Source organism: Phalangium opilio, unplaced genomic scaffold (assembly GCF_054372755.1).
Source record: "Phalangium opilio isolate 3A_F unplaced genomic scaffold, DU_Popi_V2 ptg000070l_1, whole genome shotgun sequence".
In the NCBI taxonomy this organism is placed as follows: Eukaryota; Metazoa; Arthropoda; class Arachnida; order Opiliones; family Phalangiidae; genus Phalangium; species Phalangium opilio.
The window spans coordinates 643,474-664,237 of NW_028324182.1; the positions used below are offsets into that span (position 1 = coordinate 643,474).

The 20,764-nt window shown below is 38.1% G+C and overlaps 51 pseudogenes; all 51 read left to right on the top strand.

Annotated features, from left to right (window-relative positions):
• The first annotated feature begins 297 nt into the window (after positions 1 to 297).
• Positions 298 to 416, top strand: LOC149660580 (5S ribosomal RNA; annotated as a pseudogene).
• A 137-nt stretch (positions 417 to 553) lies between these two features.
• Positions 554 to 656, top strand: LOC149660581 (5S ribosomal RNA; annotated as a pseudogene).
• A 121-nt stretch (positions 657 to 777) lies between these two features.
• Positions 778 to 896, top strand: LOC149660582 (5S ribosomal RNA; annotated as a pseudogene).
• Positions 897 to 1,032: 136 nt separating this feature from the next.
• On the top strand, positions 1,033 to 1,135 carry LOC149660583 (5S ribosomal RNA; annotated as a pseudogene).
• Positions 1,136 to 1,738: 603 nt separating this feature from the next.
• Positions 1,739 to 1,857, top strand: LOC149660584 (5S ribosomal RNA; annotated as a pseudogene).
• A 136-nt stretch (positions 1,858 to 1,993) lies between these two features.
• Positions 1,994 to 2,096, top strand: LOC149660585 (5S ribosomal RNA; annotated as a pseudogene).
• A 375-nt stretch (positions 2,097 to 2,471) lies between these two features.
• Positions 2,472 to 2,574, top strand: LOC149660586 (5S ribosomal RNA; annotated as a pseudogene).
• A 122-nt stretch (positions 2,575 to 2,696) lies between these two features.
• LOC149660587 (5S ribosomal RNA) lies at positions 2,697 to 2,815 on the top strand (annotated as a pseudogene).
• A 361-nt stretch (positions 2,816 to 3,176) lies between these two features.
• Positions 3,177 to 3,295, top strand: LOC149660588 (5S ribosomal RNA; annotated as a pseudogene).
• Positions 3,296 to 3,432: 137 nt separating this feature from the next.
• Positions 3,433 to 3,535, top strand: LOC149660589 (5S ribosomal RNA; annotated as a pseudogene).
• Positions 3,536 to 3,656: 121 nt separating this feature from the next.
• LOC149660590 (5S ribosomal RNA) lies at positions 3,657 to 3,775 on the top strand (annotated as a pseudogene).
• Positions 3,776 to 3,911: 136 nt separating this feature from the next.
• Positions 3,912 to 4,014, top strand: LOC149660591 (5S ribosomal RNA; annotated as a pseudogene).
• Positions 4,015 to 4,136: 122 nt separating this feature from the next.
• LOC149660592 (5S ribosomal RNA) lies at positions 4,137 to 4,255 on the top strand (annotated as a pseudogene).
• A 362-nt stretch (positions 4,256 to 4,617) lies between these two features.
• On the top strand, positions 4,618 to 4,736 carry LOC149660593 (5S ribosomal RNA; annotated as a pseudogene).
• Positions 4,737 to 4,872: 136 nt separating this feature from the next.
• LOC149660594 (5S ribosomal RNA) lies at positions 4,873 to 4,975 on the top strand (annotated as a pseudogene).
• Positions 4,976 to 5,096: 121 nt separating this feature from the next.
• Positions 5,097 to 5,215, top strand: LOC149660595 (5S ribosomal RNA; annotated as a pseudogene).
• Positions 5,216 to 5,351: 136 nt separating this feature from the next.
• Positions 5,352 to 5,454, top strand: LOC149660596 (5S ribosomal RNA; annotated as a pseudogene).
• A 122-nt stretch (positions 5,455 to 5,576) lies between these two features.
• LOC149660597 (5S ribosomal RNA) lies at positions 5,577 to 5,695 on the top strand (annotated as a pseudogene).
• A 136-nt stretch (positions 5,696 to 5,831) lies between these two features.
• On the top strand, positions 5,832 to 5,934 carry LOC149660598 (5S ribosomal RNA; annotated as a pseudogene).
• A 121-nt stretch (positions 5,935 to 6,055) lies between these two features.
• On the top strand, positions 6,056 to 6,175 carry LOC149660599 (5S ribosomal RNA; annotated as a pseudogene).
• Positions 6,176 to 6,537: 362 nt separating this feature from the next.
• LOC149660600 (5S ribosomal RNA) lies at positions 6,538 to 6,656 on the top strand (annotated as a pseudogene).
• A 360-nt stretch (positions 6,657 to 7,016) lies between these two features.
• LOC149660601 (5S ribosomal RNA) lies at positions 7,017 to 7,135 on the top strand (annotated as a pseudogene).
• A 362-nt stretch (positions 7,136 to 7,497) lies between these two features.
• Positions 7,498 to 7,616, top strand: LOC149660602 (5S ribosomal RNA; annotated as a pseudogene).
• Positions 7,617 to 7,978: 362 nt separating this feature from the next.
• On the top strand, positions 7,979 to 8,097 carry LOC149660603 (5S ribosomal RNA; annotated as a pseudogene).
• A 361-nt stretch (positions 8,098 to 8,458) lies between these two features.
• LOC149660604 (5S ribosomal RNA) lies at positions 8,459 to 8,577 on the top strand (annotated as a pseudogene).
• Positions 8,578 to 8,714: 137 nt separating this feature from the next.
• LOC149660605 (5S ribosomal RNA) lies at positions 8,715 to 8,817 on the top strand (annotated as a pseudogene).
• A 121-nt stretch (positions 8,818 to 8,938) lies between these two features.
• Positions 8,939 to 9,057, top strand: LOC149660606 (5S ribosomal RNA; annotated as a pseudogene).
• Positions 9,058 to 9,193: 136 nt separating this feature from the next.
• LOC149660607 (5S ribosomal RNA) lies at positions 9,194 to 9,296 on the top strand (annotated as a pseudogene).
• Positions 9,297 to 9,418: 122 nt separating this feature from the next.
• Positions 9,419 to 9,537, top strand: LOC149660608 (5S ribosomal RNA; annotated as a pseudogene).
• Positions 9,538 to 9,899: 362 nt separating this feature from the next.
• On the top strand, positions 9,900 to 10,018 carry LOC149660609 (5S ribosomal RNA; annotated as a pseudogene).
• A 136-nt stretch (positions 10,019 to 10,154) lies between these two features.
• LOC149660610 (5S ribosomal RNA) lies at positions 10,155 to 10,257 on the top strand (annotated as a pseudogene).
• A 121-nt stretch (positions 10,258 to 10,378) lies between these two features.
• Positions 10,379 to 10,497, top strand: LOC149660611 (5S ribosomal RNA; annotated as a pseudogene).
• Positions 10,498 to 10,633: 136 nt separating this feature from the next.
• Positions 10,634 to 10,736, top strand: LOC149660612 (5S ribosomal RNA; annotated as a pseudogene).
• A 122-nt stretch (positions 10,737 to 10,858) lies between these two features.
• Positions 10,859 to 10,977, top strand: LOC149660613 (5S ribosomal RNA; annotated as a pseudogene).
• Positions 10,978 to 11,113: 136 nt separating this feature from the next.
• On the top strand, positions 11,114 to 11,216 carry LOC149660614 (5S ribosomal RNA; annotated as a pseudogene).
• A 121-nt stretch (positions 11,217 to 11,337) lies between these two features.
• On the top strand, positions 11,338 to 11,457 carry LOC149660615 (5S ribosomal RNA; annotated as a pseudogene).
• Positions 11,458 to 11,819: 362 nt separating this feature from the next.
• Positions 11,820 to 11,938, top strand: LOC149660616 (5S ribosomal RNA; annotated as a pseudogene).
• Positions 11,939 to 12,298: 360 nt separating this feature from the next.
• Positions 12,299 to 12,417, top strand: LOC149660617 (5S ribosomal RNA; annotated as a pseudogene).
• Positions 12,418 to 12,779: 362 nt separating this feature from the next.
• Positions 12,780 to 12,898, top strand: LOC149660618 (5S ribosomal RNA; annotated as a pseudogene).
• Positions 12,899 to 13,260: 362 nt separating this feature from the next.
• Positions 13,261 to 13,379, top strand: LOC149660619 (5S ribosomal RNA; annotated as a pseudogene).
• Positions 13,380 to 13,515: 136 nt separating this feature from the next.
• Positions 13,516 to 13,618, top strand: LOC149660620 (5S ribosomal RNA; annotated as a pseudogene).
• Positions 13,619 to 13,740: 122 nt separating this feature from the next.
• On the top strand, positions 13,741 to 13,859 carry LOC149660621 (5S ribosomal RNA; annotated as a pseudogene).
• A 361-nt stretch (positions 13,860 to 14,220) lies between these two features.
• LOC149660622 (5S ribosomal RNA) lies at positions 14,221 to 14,339 on the top strand (annotated as a pseudogene).
• A 136-nt stretch (positions 14,340 to 14,475) lies between these two features.
• On the top strand, positions 14,476 to 14,578 carry LOC149660623 (5S ribosomal RNA; annotated as a pseudogene).
• Positions 14,579 to 14,699: 121 nt separating this feature from the next.
• Positions 14,700 to 14,818, top strand: LOC149660624 (5S ribosomal RNA; annotated as a pseudogene).
• Positions 14,819 to 17,903: 3,085 nt separating this feature from the next.
• On the top strand, positions 17,904 to 18,022 carry LOC149660625 (5S ribosomal RNA; annotated as a pseudogene).
• A 361-nt stretch (positions 18,023 to 18,383) lies between these two features.
• On the top strand, positions 18,384 to 18,502 carry LOC149660626 (5S ribosomal RNA; annotated as a pseudogene).
• Positions 18,503 to 18,864: 362 nt separating this feature from the next.
• Positions 18,865 to 18,983, top strand: LOC149660627 (5S ribosomal RNA; annotated as a pseudogene).
• Positions 18,984 to 19,345: 362 nt separating this feature from the next.
• Positions 19,346 to 19,464, top strand: LOC149660628 (5S ribosomal RNA; annotated as a pseudogene).
• Positions 19,465 to 19,826: 362 nt separating this feature from the next.
• On the top strand, positions 19,827 to 19,945 carry LOC149660629 (5S ribosomal RNA; annotated as a pseudogene).
• Positions 19,946 to 20,307: 362 nt separating this feature from the next.
• On the top strand, positions 20,308 to 20,426 carry LOC149660630 (5S ribosomal RNA; annotated as a pseudogene).
• The last annotated feature ends 338 nt before the right edge of the window (positions 20,427 to 20,764 follow it).

Genomic DNA, 20,764 nt, shown 5'->3' on the forward strand with positions numbered 1-20,764 from the left:
GTTATTGTTTTAAAATGATGAAGGTTAATTTGTCTCACTTAATTTAAATTCGAATTGTTAACTAGCACTCTCGGCAACGGCCATATCACGCTGAAAACACCGGTTCACGTCCGATCACCGAAGTAAAGCAGCGTCGAGCGCTTACAGTACTTGGGAATACTGCGTGTCGTTTGCTTTTTCACTTTTGTTTCCTCTTTTAAATTCCACCAGATATGAAAAAAGCAAACATATCTTCTTTTTGTTATTGCTTTATAAAGAAGAAAGTTAATTAAATTCAAATTATTAACTAGCATTCTCGGCAACGGCCATATCACGCTGAATACACCGGTTCTCGTACGATAACTGAAATTAAGCAGCGTCGAGCGCAGTCATTACTTGGGAGGGAGACCACTTAGGAACAGTGCGTGCCGTTGGCTTTTTCACTTTTTTTTCCTCTTTTAAATTTTAATAGATATGTAAAAAGCAAACAGGTTTTCTTTTTGTCATTGTTTTAAAATGATGAAGGTTAATTTGTCTCACTTAATTTAAATTCGAATTATTAACTAGCACTCTCGGCAACGGTCATATCACGCTGAAAACACCGGTTCTCGTCCGATCACCGAAGTTAAGCAGCGTCGAGCGCATACAGTACTTGGGAATACTGCGTGCCGTTGGTTTTTCCCTTTTGTTTCCTCTTTTAAATTCTACCCGATATGAAAAAAGCAAACATATCTTCTTTTTGTTATTGTTTTATAAAGATGAAAGTTAATTAAATTCAAATTATTAACTAGCACTCTCGGCAACGGCCATATCACGCTGAATACACCGGTTCTCGTCCGATATCCGAAGTTAAGCAGCGTCGAACGCAGTCACTACTTGGGAGGAAGACCACTTAGGAACACTGCGTGCCGTTGGCTTTTTCACTTTTTTTCCTCTTTTAAATTTTAATAGATATGAAAAAAGCAAACATGTTTTCTTTTTGTTATTGTTTTAAAATGATGAAGGTTAATTTGTCTCACTTAATTTAAATTCGAATTATTAACTAGCACTCTCGGCAACGGCCATATCACGCTGAAAACACCGGTTCACGTCCGATCACCGAAGTTAAGCAGCGTCGAGCGCATACAGTACTTGGGAATACTGCGTGCCGTTGGCTTTTTCACTTTTGTTTCCTCTTTTAAATTCCACCCGATATGAAAAAAGCAAACATATCTTCTTTTTGTTATTGTTTTATAAAGATGAAAGTTAATTAAATTCAAATTATTAACTAGCACTCTCGGCAACGGCCATATCACGCTGAATTCTGCGGTTCTCGTCCGATAACCGAAGTTAAGCAGAGTCGAGCGCAGTCACTACTTGGGAGAGAGACCACTTAGGAACACTGCGTGCCGTTGGCTTTTTCTTTTTTTTTTCCTCTTTTAAATTTTAATAGATATGAAAAAAGCAAACACGTTTTCTTTTTGTTATTGTTTTAAAATGATGAAGGTTAATTTGTCTCACTTAATTTAAATTCGAATTGTTAACTAGCACTCTCGGCAACGGCCATATCACGCTGAAAACACCGGTTCACGTCCGATCACCGAAGTAAAGCAGCGTCGAGCGCTTACAGTACTTGGGAATACTGCGTGTCGTTTGCTTTTTCACTTTTGTTTCCTCTTTTAAATTCCACCAGATATGAAAAAAGCAAACATATCTTCTTTTTGTTATTGCTTTATAAAGAAGAAAGTTAATAAAATTCAAATTATTAACTAGCATTCTCGGCAACGGCCATATCACGCTGAATACACCGGTTCTCGTCCGATAACCGAAGTTAAGCAGCGTCGAGCGCAGTCATTACTTGGGAGGGAGACCACTTAGGAACACTGCGTGCCGTTGGCTTTTTCACTTTTTTTTCCTCTTTTAAATTTTAATAGATATGTAAAAACAAACAGGTTTTCTTTTTGTTATTGTTTTAAAATGATGAAGGTTAATTTGTCTCACTTAATTTAAATTCGAATTATTAACTAGCACTCTCGGCAACGGTCATATCACGCTGAAAACACCGGTTCTCGTCCGATCACCGAAGTTAAGCAGCGTCGAGCGCATACAGTACTTGGGAATACTTCGTGCCGTTGGTTTTTCCCTTTTGTTTCCTCTTTTAAATTCTACCCGATATGAAAAAAACAAACATATCTTCTTTTTGTTATTGTTTTATAAAGATGAAAGTTAATTAAATTCAAATTATTAACTAGCACTCTCGGCAAGGCCATATCACGCTGAATGCACCGGTTCTCGTCCGATGTCCGAAGTTAAGCAGCGTCGAACGCAGTCACTACTTGGGAGGGAGACCACTTAGGAACACTGCGTGCCGTTGGCTTTTTCACTTTTTTTCCTCTTTTAAATTTTAATAGATATGAAAAAAGCAAACATGTTTTCTTTTTGTTATTGTTTTAAAATGATGAAGGTTAATTTGTTTCACTTAATTTAAATTCGAATTATTAACTAGCACTCTCGGCAACGGCCATATCACGCTGAAAACACCGGTTCACGTCCGATCACCGAAGTTAAGCAGCGTCGAGCGCATACAGTACTTGGGAATACTGCGTGCCGTTGGCTTTTTCACTTTTGTTTCCTCTTTTAAATTCCACCCGATATGAAAAAAGCAAACATATCTTCTTTTTGTTATTGTTTTATAAAGATGAAAGTTAATTAAATTCAAATTATTAACTAGCACTCTCGGCAACGGCCATATCACGCTGAATTCTGCGGTTCTCGTCCGATAACCGAAGTTAAGCAGCGTCGAGCGCAGTCACTACTTGGGAAGGAGACCACTTAGGAACACTGCGTGCCGTTGGCTTTTTCTTTTTTTTTCCTCTTTTAAATTTTAATAGATATGAAAAAAGCAAACACGTTTTCTTTTTGTTATTGTTTTAAAATGATGAAGGTTAATTTGTCTCACTTAATTTAAATTCGAATTGTTAACTAGCACTCTCGGCAACGGCCATATCACGCTGAAAACACCGGTTCACGTCCGATCACCGAAGTAAAGCAGCGTCGAGCGCTTACAGTACTTGGGAATACTGCGTGTCGTTTGCTTTTTCACTTTTGTTTCCTCTTTTAAATTCCACCAGATATGAAAAAAGCAAACATATCTTCTTTTTGTTATTGCTTTATAAAGAAGAAAGTTAATTAAATTCAAATTATTAACTAGCATTCTCGGCAACGGCCATATCACGCTGAATAAACCGGTTCTCGTACGATAACTGAAATTAAGCAGCGTCGAGCGCAGTCATTACTTGGGAGGGAGACCACTTAGGAACAGTGCGTGCCGTTGGCTTTTTCACTTTTTTTTCCTCTTTTAAATTTTAATAGATATGTAAAAAGCAAACAGGTTTTCTTTTTGTTATTGTTTTAAAATGATGAAGGTTAATTTGTCTCACTTAATTTAAATTCGAATTATTAACTAGCACTCTCGGCAACGGTCATATCACGCTGAAAACACCGGTTCTCGTCCGATCACCGAAGTTAAGCAGCGTCGAGCGCATACAGTACTTGGGAATACTGCGTGCCGTTGGTTTTTCCCTTTTGTTTCCTCTTTTAAATTCTACCCGATATGAAAAAAGCAAACATATCTTCTTTTTGTTATTGTTTTATAAAGATGAAAGTTAATTAAATTCAAATTATTAACTAGCACTCTCGGCAACGGCCATATCACGCTGAATACACCGGTTCTCGTCCGATATCCGAAGTTAAGCAGCGTCGAACGCAGTCACTACTTGGGAGGAAGACCACTTAGGAACACTGCGTGCCGTTGGCTTTTTCACTTTTTTTCCTCTTTTAAATTTTAATAGATATGAAAAAAGCAAACATGTTTTCTTTTTGTTATTGTTTTAAAATGATGAAGGTTAATTTGTCTCACTTAATTTAAAATCGAATTATTAACTAGCACTCTCGGCAACGGCCATATCACGCTGAAAACACCGGTTCACGTCCGATCACCGAAGTTAAGCAGCGTCGAGCGCATACAGTACTTGGGAATACTGCGTGCCGTTGGCTTTTTCACTTTTGTTTCCTCTTTTAAATTCCACCCGATATGAAAAAAGCAAACATATCTTCTTTTTGTTATTGTTTTATAAAGATGAAAGTTAATTAAATTCAAATTATTAACTAGCACTCTCGGCAACGGCCATATCACGCTGAATTCTGCGGTTCTCGTCCGATAACCGAAGTTAAGCAGAGTCGAGCGCAGTCACTACTTGGGAGGGAGACCACTTAGGAACACTGCGTGCCGTTGGCTTTTTCTTTTTTTTTTCCTCTTTTAAATTTTAATAGATATGAAAAAAGCAAACACGTTTTCTTTTTGTTATTGTTTTAAAATGATGAAGGTTAATTTGTCTCACTTAATTTAAATTCGAATTGTTAACTAGCACTCTCGGCAACGGCCATATCACGCTGAAAACACCGGTTCACGTCCGATCACCGAAGTAAAGCAGCGTCGAGCGCTTACAGTACTTGGGAATACTGCGTGTCGTTTGCTTTTTCACTTTTGTTTCCTCTTTTAAATTCCACCAGATATGAAAAAAGCAAACATATCTTCTTTTTGTTATTGCTTTATAAAGAAGAAAGTTAATTAAATTCAAATTATTAACTAGCATTCTCGGCAACAGCCATATCACGCTGAATACACCGGTTCTCGTCCGATATCCGAAGTTAAGCAGCGTCGAACGCAGTCACTACTTGGGAGGGAGACCACTTAGGAACACTGCGTGCCGTTGGCTTTTTCACTTTTTTTCCTCTTTTAAATTTTAATAGATATGAAAAAAGCAAACATGTTTTCTTTTTGTTATTGTTTTAAAATGATGAAGGTTAATTTGTCTCACTTAATTTAAATTCGAATTATTAACTAGCACTCTCGGCAACGGTCATATCACGCTGAAAACACCGGTTCTCGTCCGATCACCGAAGTTAAGCAGCGTCGAGCGCATACAGTACTTGGGAATACTTCGTGCCGTTGGTTTTTCCCTTTTGTTTCCTCTTTTAAATTCTACCCGATATGAAAAAAGCAAACATATCTTCTTTTTGTTATTGTTTTATAAAGATGAAAGTTAATTAAATTCAAATTATTAACTAGCACTCTCGGCAACGGCCATATCACGCTGAATACACCGGTTCTCGTCCGATATCCGAAGTTAAGCAGCGTCGAACGCAGTCACTACTTGGGAGGGAGACCACTTAGGAACACTGCGTGCCGTTGGCTTTTTCACTTTTTTTCCTCTTTTAAATTTTAATAGATATGAAAAAAGCAAACATGTTTTCTTTTTGTTATTGTTTTAAAATGATGAAGGTTAATTTGTCTCACTTAATTTAAATTCGAATTATTAACTAGCACTCTCGGCAACGGCCATATCACGCTGAAAACACCGGTTCACGTCCGATCACCGAAGTTAAGCAGCGTCGAGCGCATACAGTACTTGGGAATACTGCGTGCCGTTGGCTTTTTCACTTTTGTTTCCTCTTTTAAATTCCACCCGATATGAAAAAAGCAAACATATCTTCTTTTTGTTATTGTTTTATAAAGATGAAAGTTAATTAAATTCAAATTATTAACTAGCACTCTCGGCAACGGCCATATCACGCTGAATACACCGGTTCTCGTCCGATAACCGAAGTTAAGCAGCGTCGAGCGCAGTCATTACTTGGGAGGGAGACCACTTAGGAACACTGCGTGCCGTTGGCTTTTTCACTTTTTTTTCCTCTTTTAAATTTTAATAGATATGTAAAAACAAACAGGTTTGCTTTTTGTTATTGTTTTAAAATGATGAAGGTTAATTTGTCTCACTTAATTTAAATTCGAATTATTAACTAGCACTCTCGGCAACGGTCATATCACGCTGAAAACACCGGTTCTCGTCCGATCACCGAAGTTAAGCAGCGTCGAGCGCATACAGTACTTGGGAATACTGCGTGCCGTTGGTTTTTCCCTTTTGTTTCCTCTTTTAAATTCCACCCGATATGAAAAAAGCAAACATATCTTCTTTCTGTTATTGTTTTATAAAGATGAAAGTTAATTAAATTCAAATTATTAACTGGCACTCTCGGCAACGGCCATATCACGCTGAATACACCGGTTCTCGTCCGATAACCGAAGTTAAGCAGCGTCGAGCGCAGTTAGTACTTGGGGGGGGCGACCACTTAGGAACACTGCGTGCCGTTGGCTTTTTCTTTTTTTTTTCCTCTTTTAAATTTTAATAGATATGAAAAAAGCAAACACGTTTTCTTTTTGTTATTGTTTTAAAATGATGAAGGTTAATTTGTCTCACTTAATTTAAATTCGAATTGTTAACTAGCACTCTCGGCAACGGCCATATCACGCTGAAAACACCGGTTCACGTCCGATCACCGAAGTAAAGCAGCGTCGAGCGCTTACAGTACTTGGGAATACTGCGTGTCGTTTGCTTTTTCACTTTTGTTTCCTCTTTTAAATTCCACCAGATATGAAAAAAGCAAACATATCTTCTTTTTGTTATTGCTTTATAAAGAAGAAAGTTAATTAAATTCAAATTATTAACTAGCATTCTCGGCAACGGCCATATCACGCTGAATACACCGGTTCTCGTCCGATAACCGAAGTTAAGCAGCGTCGAGCGCAGTCATTACTTGGGAGGGAGACCACTTAGGAACACTGCGTGCCGTTGGCTTTTTCACTTTTTTTTCCTCTTTTAAATTTTAATAGATATGTAAAAACAAACAGGTTTTCTTTTTGTTATTGTTTTAAAATGATGAAGGTTAATTTGTCTCACTTAATTTAAATTCGAATTATTAACTAGCACTCTCGGCAACGGTCATATCACGCTGAAAACACCGGTTCTCGTCCGATCACCGAAGTTAAGCAGCGTCGAGCGCATACAGTACTTGGTAATACTGCGTGCCGTTGGTTTTTCCCTTTTGTTTCCTCTTTTAAATTCCACCCGATATGAAAAAAGCAAACTTATCTTCTTTCTGTTATTGTTTTATAAAGATGAAAGTTAATTAAATTCAAATTATTAACTGGCACTCTCGGCAACGGCCATATCACGCTGAATACACCGGTTCTCGTCCGATAACCGAAGTTAAGCAGCGTCGAGCGCAGTTAGTACTTGGGAGGGCGACCACTTAGGAACACTGCGTGCCGCTAGCTTTTTCACTTTTTTTTTCCTCTTTTAAATTCCAATAGATATGAAAAAAGCAAACATATTTTCTTTTTGTTATTGTTTTAAAAAGATGAAGGTTAATTTGTCTCACTTAATTTAAATTCGAATTATTATCTAGCACTCTCGGCAACGGCCATATCACGCTGAGAACACCGGTTCTCGTCCGATCGCCGACGTTAGCAGCGTCGAGCGCAGTCAGTACTTGGGAAGACTGCGTGCCGTTGGCTTTTTCACTTTTGTTTCCTCTTTTAAATTCCACCCGATATGAAAAAAGCAAACATATCTTCTTTTTGTTATTGTTTTATAAAGATGAAAGTTAATTAAATTCAAATTATTAACTAGCACTCTCGGCAACGGCCATATCACGCTGAATTCTGCGGTTCTCGTCCGATAACCGAAGTTAAGCAGCGTCGAGCGCAGTCACTACTTGGGAGGGAGACCACTTAGGAACACTGCGTGCCGTTGGCTTTTTCTTTTTTTTTTCCTCTTTTAAATTTTAATAGATATGAAAAAAGCAAACACGTTTTCTTTTTGTTATTGTTTTAAAATGATGAAGGTTAATTTGTCTCACTTAATTTAAATTCGAATTGTTAACTAGCACTCTCGGCAACGGCCATATCACGCTGAAAACACCGGTTCACGTCCGATCACCGAAGTAAAGCAGCGTCGAGCGCTTACAGTACTTGGGAATACTGCGTGTCGTTTGCTTTTTCACTTTTGTTTCCTCTTTTAAATTCCACCAGATATGAAAAAAGCAAACATATCTTCTTTTTGTTATTGTTTTATAAAGATGAAAGTTAATTAAATTCAAATTATTAACTAGCACTCTCGGCAACGGCCATATCACGCTGAATACACCGGTTCTCGTCCGATATCCGAAGTTAAGCAGCGTCGAACGCAGTCACTACTTGGGAGGGAGACCACTTAGGGACACTGCGTGCCGTTGGCTTTTTCACTTTTTTTCCTCTTTTAAATTTTAATAGATATGAAAAAAGCAAACATGTTTTCTTTTTGTTATTGTTTTAAAATGATGAAGGTTAATTTGTCTCACTTAATTTAAATTCGAATTGTTAACTAGCACTCTCGGCAACGGCCATATCACGCTGAAAACACCGGTTCACGTCCGATCACCGAAGTAAAGCAGCGTCGAGCGCTTACAGTACTTGGGAATACTGCGTGTCGTTTGCTTTTTCACTTTTGTTTCCTCTTTTAAATTCCACCAGATATGAAAAAAGCAAACATATCTTCTTTTTGTTATTGTTTTATAAAGATGAAAGTTAATTAAATTCAAATTATTAACTAGCACTCTCGGCAACGGCCATATCACGCTGAATACACCGGTTCTCGTCCGATATCCGAAGTTAAGCAGCGTCGAACGCAGTCACTACTTGGGAGGGAGACCACTTAGGAACAGTGCGTGCCGTTGGCTTTTTCACTTTTTTTTCCTCTTTTAAATTTTAATAGATATGTAAAAAGCAAACAGGTTTTCTTTTTGTTATTGTTTTAAAATGATGAAGGTTAATTTGTCTCACTTAATTTAAATTCGAATTATTAACTAGCACTCTCGGCAACGGTCATATCACGCTGAAAACACCGGTTCTCGTCCGATCACCGAAGTTAAGCAGCGTCGAGCGCATACAGTACTTGGGAATACTGCGTGCCGTTGGTTTTTCCCTTTTGTTTCCTCTTTTAAATTCTACCCGATATGAAAAAAGCAAACATATCTTCTTTTTGTTATTGTTTTATAAAGATGAAAGTTAATTAAATTCAAATTATTAACTAGCACTCTCGGCAACGGCCATATCACGCTGAATACACCGGTTCTCGTCCGATATCCGAAGTTAAGCAGCGTCGAACGCAGTCACTACTTGGGAGGAAGACCACTTAGGAACACTGCGTGCCGTTGGCTTTTTCACTTTTTTTCCTCTTTTAAATTTTAATAGATATGAAAAAAGCAAACATGTTTTCTTTTTGTTATTGTTTTAAAATGATGAAGGTTAATTTGTCTCACTTAATTTAAAATCGAATTATTAACTAGCACTCTCGGCAACGGCCATATCACGCTGAAAACACCGGTTCACGTCCGATCACCGAAGTTAAGCAGCGTCGAGCGCATACAGTACTTGGGAATACTGCGTGCCGTTGGCTTTTTCACTTTTGTTTCCTCTTTTAAATTCCACCCGATATGAAAAAAGCAAACATATCTTCTTTTTGTTATTGTTTTATAAAGATGAAAGTTAATTAAATTCAAATTATTAACTAGCACTCTCGGCAACGGCCATATCACGCTGAATTCTGCGGTTCTCGTCCGATAACCGAAGTTAAGCAGAGTCGAGCGCAGTCACTACTTGGGAGGGAGACCACTTAGGAACACTGCGTGCCGTTGGCTTTTTCTTTTTTTTTTCCTCTTTTAAATTTTAATAGATATGAAAAAAGCAAACACGTTTTCTTTTTGTTATTGTTTTAAAATGATGAAGGTTAATTTGTCTCACTTAATTTAAATTCGAATTGTTAACTAGCACTCTCGGCAACGGCCATATCACGCTGAAAACACCGGTTCACGTCCGATCACCGAAGTAAAGCAGCGTCGAGCGCTTACAGTACTTGGGAATACTGCGTGTCGTTTGCTTTTTCACTTTTGTTTCCTCTTTTAAATTCCACCAGATATGAAAAAAGCAAACATATCTTCTTTTTGTTATTGCTTTATAAAGAAGAAAGTTAATTAAATTCAAATTATTAACTAGCATTCTCGGCAACAGCCATATCACGCTGAATACACCGGTTCTCGTCCGATATCCGAAGTTAAGCAGCGTCGAACGCAGTCACTACTTGGGAGGGAGACCACTTAGGAACACTGCGTGCCGTTGGCTTTTTCACTTTTTTTCCTCTTTTAAATTTTAATAGATATGAAAAAAGCAAACATGTTTTCTTTTTGTTATTGTTTTAAAATGATGAAGGTTAATTTGTCTCACTTAATTTAAATTCGAATTATTAACTAGCACTCTCGGCAACGGTCATATCACGCTGAAAACACCGGTTCTCGTCCGATCACCGAAGTTAAGCAGCGTCGAGCGCATACAGTACTTGGGAATACTTCGTGCCGTTGGTTTTTCCCTTTTGTTTCCTCTTTTAAATTCTACCCGATATGAAAAAAGCAAACATATCTTCTTTTTGTTATTGTTTTATAAAGATGAAAGTTAATTAAATTCAAATTATTAACTAGCACTCTCGGCAACGGCCATATCACGCTGAATACACCGGTTCTCGTCCGATATCCGAAGTTAAGCAGCGTCGAACGCAGTCACTACTTGGGAGGGAGACCACTTAGGAACACTGCGTGCCGTTGGCTTTTTCACTTTTTTTCCTCTTTTAAATTTTAATAGATATGAAAAAAGCAAACATGTTTTCTTTTTGTTATTGTTTTAAAATGATGAAGGTTAATTTGTCTCACTTAATTTAAATTCGAATTATTAACTAGCACTCTCGGCAACGGCCATATCACGCTGAAAACACCGGTTCACGTCCGATCACCGAAGTTAAGCAGCGTCGAGCGCATACAGTACTTGGGAATACTGCGTGCCGTTGGCTTTTTCACTTTTGTTTCCTCTTTTAAATTCCACCCGATATGAAAAAAGCAAACATATCTTCTTTTTGTTATTGTTTTATAAAGATGAAAGTTAATTAAATTCAAATTATTAACTAGCACTCTCGGCAACGGCCATATCACGCTGAATACACCGGTTCTCGTCCGATAACCGAAGTTAAGCAGCGTCGAGCGCAGTCATTACTTGGGAGGGAGACCACTTAGGAACACTGCGTGCCGTTGGCTTTTTCACTTTTTTTTCCTCTTTTAAATTTTAATAGATATGTAAAAACAAACAGGTTTGCTTTTTGTTATTGTTTTAAAATGATGAAGGTTAATTTGTCTCACTTAATTTAAATTCGAATTATTAACTAGCACTCTCGGCAACGGTCATATCACGCTGAAAACACCGGTTCTCGTCCGATCACCGAAGTTAAGCAGCGTCGAGCGCATACAGTACTTGGGAATACTGCGTGCCGTTGGTTTTTCCCTTTTGTTTCCTCTTTTAAATTCCACCCGATATGAAAAAAGCAAACATATCTTCTTTCTGTTATTGTTTTATAAAGATGAAAGTTAATTAAATTCAAATTATTAACTGGCACTCTCGGCAACGGCCATATCACGCTGAATACACCGGTTCTCGTCCGATAACCGAAGTTAAGCAGCGTCGAGCGCAGTTAGTACTTGGGGGGGGCGACCACTTAGGAACACTGCGTGCCGTTGGCTTTTTCTTTTTTTTTTCCTCTTTTAAATTTTAATAGATATGAAAAAAGCAAACACGTTTTCTTTTTGTTATTGTTTTAAAATGATGAAGGTTAATTTGTCTCACTTAATTTAAATTCGAATTGTTAACTAGCACTCTCGGCAACGGCCATATCACGCTGAAAACACCGGTTCACGTCCGATCACCGAAGTAAAGCAGCGTCGAGCGCTTACAGTACTTGGGAATACTGCGTGTCGTTTGCTTTTTCACTTTTGTTTCCTCTTTTAAATTCCACCAGATATGAAAAAAGCAAACATATCTTCTTTTTGTTATTGCTTTATAAAGAAGAAAGTTAATTAAATTCAAATTATTAACTAGCATTCTCGGCAACGGCCATATCACGCTGAATACACCGGTTCTCGTCCGATAACCGAAGTTAAGCAGCGTCGAGCGCAGTCATTACTTGGGAGGGAGACCACTTAGGAACACTGCGTGCCGTTGGCTTTTTCACTTTTTTTTCCTCTTTTAAATTTTAATAGATATGTAAAAACAAACAGGTTTTCTTTTTGTTATTGTTTTAAAATGATGAAGGTTAATTTGTCTCACTTAATTTAAATTCGAATTATTAACTAGCACTCTCGGCAACGGTCATATCACGCTGAAAACACCGGTTCTCGTCCGATCACCGAAGTTAAGCAGCGTCGAGCGCATACAGTACTTGGTAATACTGCGTGCCGTTGGTTTTTCCCTTTTGTTTCCTCTTTTAAATTCCACCCGATATGAAAAAAGCAAACTTATCTTCTTTCTGTTATTGTTTTATAAAGATGAAAGTTAATTAAATTCAAATTATTAACTGGCACTCTCGGCAACGGCCATATCACGCTGAATACACCGGTTCTCGTCCGATAACCGAAGTTAAGCAGCGTCGAGCGCAGTTAGTACTTGGGAGGGCGACCACTTAGGAACACTGCGTGCCGCTAGCTTTTTCACTTTTTTTTTCCTCTTTTAAATTCCAATAGATATGAAAAAAGCAAACATATTTTCTTTTTGTTATTGTTTTAAAAAGATGAAGGTTAATTTGTCTCACTTAATTTAAATTCGAATTATTATCTAGCACTCTCGGCAACGGCCATATCACGCTGAGAACACCGGTTCTCGTCCGATCGCCGACGTTAGCAGCGTCGAGCGCAGTCAGTACTTGGGAAGACTGCGTGCCGTTGGCTTTTTCACTTTTGTTTCCTCTTTTAAATTCCACCCGATATGAAAAAAGCAAACATATCTTCTTTTTGTTATTGTTTTATAAAGATGAAAGTTAATTAAATTCAAATTATTAACTAGCACTCTCGGCAACGGCCATATCACGCTGAATTCTGCGGTTCTCGTCCGATAACCGAAGTTAAGCAGCGTCGAGCGCAGTCACTACTTGGGAGGGAGACCACTTAGGAACACTGCGTGCCGTTGGCTTTTTCTTTTTTTTTTCCTCTTTTAAATTTTAATAGATATGAAAAAAGCAAACACGTTTTCTTTTTGTTATTGTTTTAAAATGATGAAGGTTAATTTGTCTCACTTAATTTAAATTCGAATTGTTAACTAGCACTCTCGGCAACGGCCATATCACGCTGAAAACACCGGTTCACGTCCGATCACCGAAGTAAAGCAGCGTCGAGCGCTTACAGTACTTGGGAATACTGCGTGTCGTTTGCTTTTTCACTTTTGTTTCCTCTTTTAAATTCCACCAGATATGAAAAAAGCAAACATATCTTCTTTTTGTTATTGTTTTATAAAGATGAAAGTTAATTAAATTCAAATTATTAACTAGCACTCTCGGCAACGGCCATATCACGCTGAATACACCGGTTCTCGTCCGATATCCGAAGTTAAGCAGCGTCGAACGCAGTCACTACTTGGGAGGGAGACCACTTAGGGACACTGCGTGCCGTTGGCTTTTTCACTTTTTTTCCTCTTTTAAATTTTAATAGATATGAAAAAAGCAAACATGTTTTCTTTTTGTTATTGTTTTAAAATGATGAAGGTTAATTTGTCTCACTTAATTTAAATTCGAATTATTAACTAGCACTCTCGGCAACGGCCATATCACGCTGAAAACACCGGTTCACGTCCGATCACCGAAGTTAAGCAGCGTCGAGCGCATACAGTACTTGGGAATACTGCGTGCCGTTGGCTTTTTCACTTTTGTTTCCTCTTTTAAATTCCACCCGATATGAAAAAAGCAAACATATCTTCTTTTTGTTATTGTTTTATAAAGATGAAAGTTAATTAAATTCAAATTATTAACTAGCACTCTCGGCAACGGCCATATCACGCTGAATTCTGCGGTTCTCGTCCGATAACCGAAGTTAAGCAGCGTCGAGCGCAGTCACTACTTGGGAGGGAGACCACTTAGGAACACTGCGTGCCGTTGGCTTTTTCTTTTTTTTTCCTCTTTTAAATTTTAATAGATATGAAAAAAGCAAACACGTTTTCTTTTTGTTATTGTTTTAAAATGATGAAGGTTAATTTGTCTCACTTAATTTAAATTCGAATTGTTAACTAGCACTCTCGGCAACGGCCATATCACGCTGAAAACACCGGTTCACGTCCGATCACCGAAGTAAAGCAGCGTCGAGCGCTTACAGTACTTGGGAATACTGCGTGTCGTTTGCTTTTTCACTTTTGTTTCCTCTTTTAAATTCCACCAGATATGAAAAAAGCAAACATATCTTCTATTTGTTATTGCTTTATAAAGAAGAAAGTTAATAAAATTCAAATTATTAACTAACATTCTCGGCAACGGCCATATCACGCTGAATACACCGGTTCTCGTCCGATAACCGAAGTTAAGCAGCGTCGAGCGCAGTCATTACTTGGGAGGGAGACCACTTAGGAACACTGCGTGCCGTTGGCTTTTTCACTTTTTTTTCCTCTTTTAAATTTTAATAGATATGTAAAAACAAACAGGTTTTCTTTTTGTTATTGTTTTAAAATGATGAAGGTTAATTTGTCTCACTTAATTTAAATTCGAATTATTAACTAGCACTCTCGGCAACGGTCATATCACGCTGAAAACACCGGTTCTCGTCCGATCACCGAAGTTAAGCAGCGTCGAGCGCATACAGTACTTGGGAATACTGCGTGCCGTTGGTTTTTCCCTTTTGTTTCCTCTTTTAAATTCCACCCGAAATGAAAAAAGCAAACATATCTTCTTTCTGTTATTGTTTTATAAAGATGAAAGTTAATTAAATTCAAATTATTAACTAGCACTCTCGGCAACGGCCATATCACGCTGAATACACCGGTTCTCGTACGATAACCGAAGTTAAGCAGCGTCGAGCGCAGTTAGTACTTGGGAGGGCGACCACTTAGGAACACTGCGTGCCGCTAGCTTTTTCACTTTTTTTTTCCTCTTTTAAATTCCAATAGATATGAAACAAGTTGGGAAAGCCAAAATATTACCTCTCCGAGTGGAGATGACTATCACTACCCCTTAAACAACCTAAATATATGCATCTATCGCTTTTTTTAATTCTTTGCAAGTGCAGGAATTGAATTTTAAAATAGTCTATTGTTCAAGCCTTTTCAATATCTCTCAATTGCTGTGGAAACTCTACTCTCTCGCTATACCTCAACCGCATTCTTAGTCTACCAGTATGATTTGTAACATTTGTCCATATCAAAGCTGAATCATACCTTGCCACACAAAAAGCAAATGTGCCCAAATCATGGAAGCCACAACCCAATCACACATAAGCTAGGCTCCCACTTAACCAAAATAATTATTAAACAGTTAAATACTCACAAAGGTTGGCAAAATCAATCTCCTTCAGTAATACGTAAGGCTTAATTATATTATTTGCCGAACAAAATTAATCGAGCAAATCTAACACTTAACTTCTTCCTTCGAAATTCTATCAAAGAATGATTCAACTGTTTAAAAAAAGGTTTTTTTCGCAAATAGGGCGCTATCATATCAACCGCAATTCCGTCATATTTAAAAAATATACATGGCCAACACTTTTTTAGACACAATAGTGGAAGTTTTAGTCTCATTTAAAACATGTAAAACAATTATCTCATCTACAAATAGCTTACACATGTCTTTTTTTACCAATATCTAGCCGTTTGGATTTTTCTAAACCAATCTTACCACCAAAATATTTTTTGATATAGAATAAATGTTCTATGTTCTTCATTTTTGAAAATATATTTTTTAGCGTTTGTAATGATTACTCTCTACACCTACACTAATCTAACAAGGAGTATAAATCCACTAGTGGAAGCAGTGTTTTTATTGAAAATATATTTTTTAAGCGTTAAATCTAACTGGGAGTAATATGAAAGGAGTAGATGCTTATCTGTCTTAGGAAATATGAAATTTTATCTTAACAGTTCGTTAAATCATAAGTTTATAACGAAAAAACGCGGAAGGGGAAAACGAGCAGACAACAACGATTTTTGGGGGTAGAAGTTTAAGAGCGCCATCTGTCGTCCGTGCCAAAGTTGAACTTCCACTCGAAGGCAATGGGAAAGTGGATAAAATAATGCCATCAGCTATTTAACTGCGTCGATATATTTAACGACTTGACCCATGACATGCCCTTAACACTGGCTTCTATGAATCCTATTTATTCTTGGATGCTAGGAAACTTGGTAGACGTAACAGTCTGTACCAAGTACCCAAGCATCCTTCAATAAACGCCTGGCAACATTGTGGTACGCATGGTACAACTAAAAAATAGGATGTGTATTTATCTTTCGACTCACTCCAAGCCTTTAAGCCCTCAATACAGAGGATTTGAAACACTATCGTAATTCCTAGTGTCTCGAATCTCTACGTTCCTGTCCATTATGAACAGTGCTGAGAGAATGATACATCAGAAAGAGCCATTCAAATCGAATTGCCGAAAATATTATCCATATTTTCATTTCATATAACTGAGAAAACAAATTATTATGGTTCTGAGAGGAGCTTCCCATTTTGGTTGTTGTTCTCAAAAATATATTGCAATGCACGGGCCTCGATAGATATTGGAGGCAATGAAGGAAATATATCACAATGCATGGGCCTTGATAGATACAGGAGGCAATGTAGGAAATATAACGCAATGCACGGGCCTTGATAGATATAGGAGGCAATGATTTAGCGACTTCGGTACTTGGGTTTATCTTCAATATTTAAATAAATATAATTATTTTTAATTATTTTAATCGCCAGTAAATAACTTTAAAAATAGTTAAATCGTTTAAAATAAAGTTGTTCATAATATCTTTCGAATCTTTGCTAATATTGACGTTTAAAGTGAAGGGTACCCTTCTTGCCCGCTTTCTTCAAATTTTGGGGTATATATACGATCCGTTTCCATTATAATAATAGATAAAAACGCATTCGCGTGAACCTTTGGTGGAAGCCCTGCCATTGGGAGGCTAGACGTTTCTCGTAACCCTAGCTGATCGCCGCGTATATCTTAAAACCAAATAATAGATAAAAACGCATTCGCGTGAACCGATGGTGGAAGCCCTGCCATTGGGAGGCTAGACGTTTCTCGTAACCCTAGCCGCTCGCCGCGTATATCTTGAAACCAAACGATGACGGTGGAAAAGAAGCCAGAATGTACTGACCGGCGTCCATGTGGAATGGACAAAAGACCTGAAGATGGTGGTGTATAGAAGCTGGTGTCAATGTGGAATTGACGAAGAACAGAAGATGGTGGTGCATAGAAGCTGGTGTCAATGTGGAACTGACGAAGAACAGAAGATGGTAGTGTATAGAAGCTGGTGTCAATGTGGAATTGACGACGAGCAGAAGATGGTGGTGCATAGAAACTGGAGTCAAGGTGAAATTGACGAAGAACAGAAGTTGGTGGTGCTTGGAAGCAAGCACGTACAGACTAGTGTCCATGTGGGATGGACAAAGACTAGCAGATTGTGGTCCTTAGAAGCCAGTTAGTAAAGACTGGTGTTGGTAGATGAATGACCAAATTTCCGTGAACCGCGAACGCGTTCCGGAAATCGGGTATTTGTTTGCTCCGATTTGTAAACTGCGAACGCGGTCACGTGGGGTCTGACAGACAGACAGACAGACACACACACACACACACAGACAGACACGGCCGGTGTAATACCTCTCACGTGACATACGTCACTCGGAGAGGTAAAAAGCAAACATATTTTCTTTTTGTTATTGTTTTAAAAGATGAAGGTTAATTTGTCTCACTTAATTTAAATTCGAATTATTATCTAGCACTCTCGGCAACGGCCATATCACGCTGAGAACACCGGTTCTCGTCCGATCGCCGACGTTAGCAGCGTCGAGCGCAGTCAGTACTTGGGAATACTGCGTGCCGTTGGCTTTTTCACTTTTGTTTCCTCTTTTAAATTCCACCCGATATGAAAAAAGCAAACATATCTTCTTTTTGTTATTGTTTTATAAAGATGAAAGTTAATTAAATTCAAATTATTAACTAGCACTCTCGGCAACGGCCATATCACGCTGAATTCTGCGGTTCTCGTCCGATAACCGAAGTTAAGCAGCGTCGAGCGCAGTTAGTACTTGGGAGGGCGACCACTTAGGAACACTGCGTGCCGCTAGCTTTTTCACTTTTTTTTTCCTCTTTTAAATTCCAATAGATATGAAAAAAGCAAACATATTTTCTTTTTGTTATTGTTTTAAAAGATGAAGGTTAATTTGTCTCACTTAATTTAAATTCGAATTATTATCTAGCACTCTCGGCAACGGCCATATCACGCTGAGAACACCGGTTCTCGTCCGATCGCCGACGTTAGCAGCGTCGAGCGCAGTCAGTACTTGGGAATACTGCGTGCCGTTGGCTTTTTCACTTTTGTTTCCTCTTTTAAATTCCACCCGATATGAAAAAAGCAAACATATCTTCTTTTTGTTATTGTTTTATAAAGATGAAAGTTAATTAAATTCAAATTATTAACTAGCACTCTCGGCAACGGCCATATCACGCTGAATTCTGCGGTTCTCGTCCGATAACCGAAGTTAAGCAGCGTCGAGCGCAGTCACTACTTGGGAGGGAGACCACTTAGGAACACTGCGTGCCGTTGGCTTTTTCACTTTTTTTTCCTCTTTTAAATTTTAATAGATATGAAAAAAGCAAACACGTTTTCTTTTTGTTATTGTTTTAAAATGATGAAGGTTAATTTGTCTCACTTAATTTAAATTCGAATTATTAACTAGCACTCTCGGCAACGGCCATATCACGCTGAAAACACCGGTTCACGTCCGATCACCGAAGTAAAGCAGCGTCGAGCGCTTACAGTACTTGGGAATACTGCGTGCCGTTTGCTTTTTCACTTTTGTTTCCTCTTTTAAATTCCACCAGATATGAAAAAAGCAAACATATCTTCTTTTTGTTATTGTTTTATAAAGAAGAAAGTTAATTAAATTCAAATTATTAACTAGCATTCTCGGCAACGGCCATATCACGCTGAATACACCGGTTCTCGTCCGATAACCGAAGTTAAGCAGCGTCGAGCGCAGTCATTACTTGGGAGGGAGACCACTTAGGAACACTGCGTGCCGTTGGCTTTTTCACTATTTTTTCCTCTTTTAAATTTTAATAGATATGTAAAAAGCAAACAGGTTTTCTTTTTGTTATTGTTTTAAAATGATGAAGGTTAATTGGTCTCACTTAATTTAAATTCGAATTATTAACTAGCACTCTCGGCAACGGCCATATCACGCTTAAAACACTGGTTCACGTCCGATCACCGAAGTTAAGCAGCGTCGAGCGCTTACAGTACTTGGGAATACTGCGTGCCGTTGGCTTTTTCACTTTTGTTTCCTCTTTTAAATTCCACCCGATATGAAAAAAGCAAACATATCTTCTTTTTGTTATTGTTTTATAAAGATGAAAGTTAATTAAATTCAAATTATTAACTAGCACTCTCGGCAACGGCCATATCACGCTGAATTCTGCGGTTCTCGTCCGATAACCGAAGTTAAGCAGCGTCGAGCGCAGTCACTACTTGGGAGGGAGACCACTTAGGAACACTGCGTGCCGTTGGCTTTTTCACTTTTTTTTCCTCTTTTAAATTTTAATAGATATGAAAAAAGCAAACACGTTTTCTTTTTGTTATTGTTTTAAAATGATGAAGGTTAATTTGTCTCACTTAATTTAAATTCGAATTATTAACTAGCACTCTCGGCAACGGCCATATCACGCTGAAAACACCGGTTCACGTCCGATCACCGAAGTAAAGCAGCGTCGAGCGCTTACAGTACTTGGGAATACTGCGTGCCGTTTGCTTTTTCACTTTTGTTTCCTCTTTTAAATTCCACCAGATATGAAAAAAGCAAACATATCTTCTTTTTGTTATTGTTTTATAAAGAAGAAAGTTAATTAAATTCAAATTATTAACTAGCATTCTCGGCAACGGCCATATCACGCTGAATACACCGGTTCTCGTCCGATAACCGAAGTTAAGCAGCGTCGAGCGCAGTCATTACTTGGGAGGGAGACCACTTAGGAACACTGCGTGCCGTTGGCTTTTTCACTATTTTTTCCTCTTTTAAATTTTAATAGATATGTAAAAAGCAAACAGGTTTTCTTTTTGTTATTGTTTTAAAATGATGAAGGTTAATTGGTCTCACTTAATTTAAATTCGAATTATTAACTAGCACTCTCGGCAACGGCCATATCACGCTTAAAACACTGGTTCACGTCCGATCACCGAAGTTAAGCAGCGTCGAGCGCTTACAGTACTTGGGAATACTGCGTGCCGTTGGCTTTTTCACTTTTGTTTCCTCTTTTAAATTCCACCCGATATGAAAAAAGCAAACATATCTTCTTTTTGTTATTGTTTTATAAAGATGAAAGTTAATTAAATTCAAATTATTAACTAGCACTCTCGGCAACGGCCATATCACGCTGAATTCTGCGGTTCTCGTCCGATAACCGAAGTTAAGCAGCGTCGAGCGCAGTCACTACTTGGGAGGGAGACCACTTAGGAACACTGCGTGCCGTTGGCTTTTTCACTTTTTTTTCCTCTTTTAAATTTTAATAGATATGAAAAAAGCAAACACGTTTTCTTTTTGTTATTGTTTTAAAATGATGAAGGTTAATTTGTCTCACTTAATTTAAATTCGAATTATTAACTAGCACTCTCGGCAACGGCCATATCACGCTGAAAACACCGGTTCACGTCCGATCACCGAAGTAAAGCAGCGTCGAGCGCTTACAGTACTTGGGAATACTGCGTGCCGTTTGCTTTTTCACTTTTGTTTCCTCTTTTAAATTCCACCAGATATGAAAAAAGCAAACATATCTTCTTTTTGTTATTGTTTTATAAAGAAGAAAGTTAATTAAA